The sequence below is a fragment of the Lactuca virosa genome, chromosome 2 (assembly GCF_052849685.1).
Source record: "Lactuca virosa cultivar CGN04683 chromosome 2, Lactuca_virosa_CGN04683_v6, whole genome shotgun sequence".
Taxonomy (NCBI): Eukaryota; Viridiplantae; Streptophyta; class Magnoliopsida; order Asterales; family Asteraceae; genus Lactuca; species Lactuca virosa.
In genome coordinates, this window is record NC_136427.1 from 217,433,333 (window position 1) to 217,439,770 (window position 6,438).

Here is a 6,438-nt window from a genome sequence, read left to right on the forward strand (position 1 = left end):
AGGAGGGTCGGTCTTAGGGATGGAGGCTAATAATAGGAAGGTTTTTGGGGCTATAATGGTGCTTATATAGTGCACAAATCGTAAAGATTAGGTTTTGGTCCAAACTGCATACGCCCTGCGTCAGCATATGCTCAGCGTACACGTGTGAGACCAGGTTCACCCCGCATACCAAGGTGTACGCCCAATGTACCCATGCTGCACCCAAAATACGAAAATTCCATAAAGGGCCACTTTGCATAAAATCACTTACTAAGGGGATAAATGGTGAATACCTGGAAGCATAAGATGTTACACAACAACCGAGTAATGAAAGTAAATAGAGAAAGAAACAAGTGATTTACGTGGTTCAGCAAATTTTCCTACATCCACACCAGAAGAGAAAGTCTTTTTTATTAGATTAAGCACTTCACCTCACTTTTCCCTTTACAATACGTGATGTTCTTCCACACACTCTAACCCTACATCTCTTCACTGAGAATTACATAACAAATAAGGATGAGCTTTTTAACTTTGGGCCAAAACAGTTGGGCCAGAAACTTAAGTTACTAGGCTCGGATGACTCAAGCTCACTAGAGCTGTCTCAAGCATACTAGATAGACCACTTGAACTCACCACTTGAGCTGACTACCAACAACTGGTATGAAGGCCTTTTAAAAAATGGTTAATGGGGACCAGGAATTAACTTAATAAAATGATAAATAGAAAGTTTAATGACTTATATCATCTACAAAAGGAGATCTCTTTGATGCATCTTTTCCATGAAAAAGATTCAATTGAAAAAAAAATCATTTTTATTTTCATAATAGGATAACTTTTCCAGTTTTGTTTATTTATGGTGCTCACAATCACAATAAGTTGTTTATTTATAATTGGTTGAAAATTTATGACCAATCCACCCGATCTTCAAAGAGCTCTTGGTAAGAGAATTTTATTTAACTAACTTTTGTAAAACGCTTTGGCATAAATAAACTACTCCAATAACTTTTTTCAATTTTCAAGTGATTTTTCGCTTGAAAAAACTTCCAAAAGCTCCTATTGTAGGTATTCGTAATGAAAAAGATTAATGGGGATGATTTTGTTGCTTGAAAAAATTAGTTAATGGAAGGTATTATGGTTTTATATTGTTGGGGAGTAGTAAGTGGGGTGATAGTGGAGAACTAGATTCCTGATGGATCGTGTAAGTTTTCTTTCCGAACTGATATTTCCACCTTATACTTGGGTTACAGGAAATCCAATGTAGGATAATCCAAAAAAGACACTTGTGTAACTAGACATAGAAACAAAAAGCCAAATCGCTAGAGAGTTATGAGTTTTTTTTTCAAGAAGAGCTAAAAAGCCCCTTGGACCTTGCTAGGGGCGCGACCCCCTTAACCCCCGCCATTATGTCGTACCAATTTATAATTCGATCTTATATATGGATGCACTTTGCATTCACCGAACATATACCATAAAGTACAAATAATAAGCTTCTTAGCTCAATGTTAGTTCCAATTACCCAAAATACTTGGTGACACTAAAATCACCAACATATCTTAGGGGATAGAAATGAAAAACGTTTGGAATATAGACGAATGAAAAAACTATTGCACTGTACTAGTGGTTGATAATATGGCTTGAAAATAATGATCATTGTAGTTAATATGAGGGTTTAAGAGAAAAAAACAAAATGAGGTTGTTACGTGCCTTTAAATAAGAATGATTAAGAGGTTGATATATGGCCAATAAAAACTTCTTCTTTGAAACCCTTCATATCAGTCGAATAGAAGAGAAAATCAGCCAAGAAGTAACCCTTTTGGGGTCAAGAACACTCGACCAGACCTATGGTTGTGGTTGTGATCTTCAACATCTTTGATACCCATGAGAATCAAGTTTAATAGAATAAAGAAAACAACTTCTCTTAAATGCTTTGTAACAATCAGTTTAGTATAGAGAAAACCAGCTAAGAAGCAACCCTTTAGAGTTTAAGAAAAATTACCAATTTCGTAGATGTAGTTGTGATCTTCAAACGAGTAAGATAAAACCGACTTCACAAAACTCTTTGAAGGGTTAAACAAAATCCGCTAATATAAAGATTATAATGGGCAAACATATATGATGTATTGCTTTCCACTACAAGAAAATTTCGATTTAACTACGAAAAAATTTCGTAGCAAAATGATGTAATTCCGTAGCTAAACATAAATAACTACCGAAGTTGCTACGGAATGTTCCAATGAGATTCCATAGTAAGATTTCTTGTAGCAAAACGTTTAACTACGAAATTATAGTTCCATATCAATTTTGCTATGGCCGTTGCTACGACGTCTATCCGTAGCATTTCAACTACAACACACTTCCATCACAATTCCATAACAATGAATTCTGTAGCAAATTCCGTATCTATTTTGTTCCGTAGCAAATTCCGTAGCCATTTGGTCCATAGCAAATTTCGTAGCTAATTGTTCCGTAGCCATTTGGTCTGTAGCAAATTCCATAGCCATTTGGTCCATAGCAAATTCCGTAGCTAATTGTTCCGTAGCAAATTCCGTAGCCATTTGGTCCATAGCAAATTTCGTAACTAATTGTTCCGTAGCAAATTCTGTAGCCATTCGTTCCGTAACAAATTTCGTAGCCATCCGTTCCGTAGCAAATTTCGTAACAACTTTTTTGTAGTCAATTCCATAACAATCGTTACATACCATTTTTTCTATAAAATTCGGTTATTTAATTTGACTTATTATATCAATTTATAAAAATACAATTAATATAAAACCAAAAATAACAAAGTATTTCTATAGAAACTAAAAGAAATATCCAATACATCAAAAGATACATATTTCAAAATCAAAAAGTTGCTACAAATTTAACGTAAAACATTATTCGATACATAATATTTCATCATTGATTAATAAAAGTTTTGACATGTTCACTCAATGTGTTAATGACTTTCATTGCTTGTGCAAGTTGTTGTTCAAACTTTGCTTGAACATCCACATTTTCTGTTGAAACTCCACATTCTTTTTCTGAGCATCCTCATATTTTTGCTGAACATCCTCACATTTTTGTTGAATATCCTCATATTGTTTGCTTTGCGTCTCAACTAACTTCTTCAAATTCTCAATCTCGACTTTTGTCTTGACATTATTATCCTCGTATTGTTCGCGATACATTTCAGAAGATCCTTTACTATAACGAATGCGCTTTCCATATGAGCCAAATCCATATAATCTCTTTTTTCGATCATGTCGCCCAACAACATCATAAAATAGTTTGTCCGCATCAATTTCCTCCCTTATCGCTTCCAACCGATCACATCGTTCCATAAAATCATCCTATAATTTTATAATTGTGTTGAGATAAAACTTATACAAAAAAAAAATCAAAATAAAACTTACATGAAATTATTCAAAATAAAACTTACATGAATTTTTTTAGCTTTGTCAACTAAAAAAGTCACTCCATCGTGATTCTTAGTGTGTGTATACAAGAATAGTTCATGGTGTGCCAGATCATGTCCCCAAAGCTTCTTCTACATATATACAAAAAAAAATCAATATTAAAGTAGATTGCTATTTTTACATTTAGGCTTAGATATTTAAAAATGAAAAAATAGCAACTTACTTTTAGGCTAAACCCTTTTAAAAATCAAAATGGAACTAGATTGTTATGATACAAATGTTAATGAAAGTAGATTGCTATTTTTTTCATTTAGGCTCCACTCTTTAAAAATGAAAAATAAAATAACATACTTTTTAGGATTAGTCCTCTTAAAAGTCAAAATGGAACTAGAAAAACTATAACATACAACTAAATGAAAGTACATTGCTATTTTATGTATTTATGCTTAGTCCTTTTAAAAATCAAAATGGCACTAGATAATGGTATTTCTAAATGAAAGTAGATTGCTATAATATAAAATTAATTGAGTACTTACTAAATCAGAAGCAATCTTGGAATGAGAAGCCGATCCACTGGTATGCGTAGAAAGGGCTTGTCCATCAGCTACACCTCACGCCTATTTTTTGTTTTGTTCTGATTTCTTCTTGAACTCTTCAGTATTCCATCTTGCAGTCCAGGATGTCCACACTTCTGATGTTATATTAACAGGTTTTTTTAGAGTCGACTTTTTCCATTTTGAGCTTATATTGTAGATATATTGTCTATATCTTTCCTTTGCCTTATTTTCCCAACAAGCCTGGACTAACGAAGTTTTTGCATCATCCCAATAGCACTTTTTCTACAATACAAAATATATAGAGGAGTTTTTTAGTTAATGAGTACCTAATAATTGCATAAACGAGATACATACATGAAACTCGTCCCAATAAAGGAGTTTTGTCTCGTCGCTTAAAGTTGCCCAGCTATACCCTTTTAAATCAGCTCTTTCACCAAAGGATTCATAGATAACGGAAGAACATGGGCCCGAAGGAAATAACCTAAATAAAAGAAAAAATTAACAGCATTGTAAAAATCATGAAGCTTAATGTTGATAAAAATGTAAGAATTTTAACTTACTCCTTATCTCGCACTCCAATATATAGACGCCCATCCAATCCTGTAGATCCAAGTAAATACCCTTGATGTTGAATGCCAACATTTTCCTCAACCGATTCACTACAATTTGTTGTGGATCTAGGTACAGATGATGTAGTAGATGCAGGTGTAGATGATTGGATAGATGTAGGTACAGATGATTGGGTAGATGATGTAGGTAAGGATGACTGGTTAGATGATGTAGGTATGGATAATGCATGTGTTGATGATGTGGCACCCAAAGTACCAACATGTGAAACAAATGTTGGGGCAGATACAGTACCAACAGATGATAATGTGGTACGAGATGATGATGACGACAATGCTGGTGTAGATAATGGGGCAGATATATTACCAACAGATTTTGCATCATCGATACGTTTGTTTATGAAACATACATTTGTATGTTGCTTCCGTTTCAATGTGTCTCTTAATAAGAATTGTGACATCTTTCCTGAAATTTTAAAAACTTAGGAAGTTATAAATCTGTTAGGTCACAAATATTATAGAAATATCTTACTAAAAATTTAAGCATACTACTTTTTACTTTAATATACCAATGTACTTTTGTTTGCTTATTTATTTTAGCATCCTACTTTTTACTTTGAAAAATACAAAAACTAAAAGTATAATGCAAATACTTTAATGAAAGTAGATAGTTATTTTTTGCATTTAAAAATGAAAAAAATAACAACTTACAATGTCATAGTAAGTATAAAAGATAAAGCACAAAGCTTAAACATGATGGTTTTCTTATCACCTGGATTGGATTGGATTGGATTGGAGTGGAGTGGAGTGGATTGGAACCTGGAACAAAGAAAAAGTTGTAACTGTTCATGTCTTTAATTAATATTGCATACATAGTCTCTTTCAAAAAAAAATATTGCATACATAAAGACTATTTGAATATGATAAATGACCGTTTTACCTTTCACAAACTTAGCATATTATAACATAGTTCAAAGGAATGTTAGGAAGGTAAAAAGGGGTTAAATGAAATAACTAGAACAAGTTGTGAAGCATATAATTTATTGTAAACTTATTTTTATCTTTTTATATAGAAGATTCATTGAACAAATTAAATAATACATAAAACAGTGAAAATCATATAATTTATTAAAAAAAACTATTTTTGTTCTATTTAATCCAACCAATCAAACAAAACCTAATACATTAACATCTTAATAAAATCCGTATTATTAATATGTGTACTTTTGTTTCTAGCAAAACATTGGTGTGAGAGTTTCAAAAAGTTCATAGTTGTTAGTTTTGTTAGAATATGTAACACCTTTCAGGCATGAGGAAGATACTTCAATAAAGAGCATGATCAATCAACTATAAAAAACAATTACAAGTAAATAAAACCAAAACTCCAAAAGATCTTAAGATTATCTCTGTATAGAATGAAGAACATGATCAATTTCTAAATGAATTAGTCTATACAAGAGAAATGAGGCCATTACTCAAGTCATTTTAAACAAGAGTGACATTTTATAAAATCATACATCTGGGTAAGGCACACATACATATAATGAAATAAATTAACTACAGGTTTTTACTGGAGCATAAATAATGGTAACTATGTCCATTACAATATTACAATAACTTTAGCACAAACTCCAAATGAAACCAAATTAGCACCAAAAATATAAAATTCATACAGAAACAGAAAAGCCATTGTCAAATAATCAGCATACTTGGTTTCGAAACAAAAACGAAAATAAAGCCATTTGTAGTTTTCATCACCAAGTTATCATAATTCTATCATCAGTAGACCACAACAGAATGTAGTTTTCGTCTATAGTTTTGATCAATAAACTCATCATACAATGTATGCTTATTTTCTACATAAAGTCATATGACATTTAACCATTTGGTTGACAAAATCCTTTTAAAAGAGCAGTAGAGGTGTATCTGTGTTAAATG

General features: G+C 32.1%; 1 long non-coding RNA gene across 1 annotated transcript; it reads right to left on the bottom strand.

Moving 5' to 3' along the window:
• Positions 1 to 3,276: 3,276 nt before the first annotated feature.
• On the bottom strand, positions 3,277 to 3,951 carry LOC145156800 (uncharacterized). The gene is made up of 3 exons (XR_013736916.1): positions 3,914 to 3,951; positions 3,401 to 3,502; positions 3,277 to 3,311 (listed from the first exon to the last, which is right to left on the bottom strand). It is a non-coding gene; the product is annotated as an uncharacterized LOC145156800 (long non-coding RNA).
• Positions 3,952 to 6,438: the final 2,487 nt, after the last annotated feature.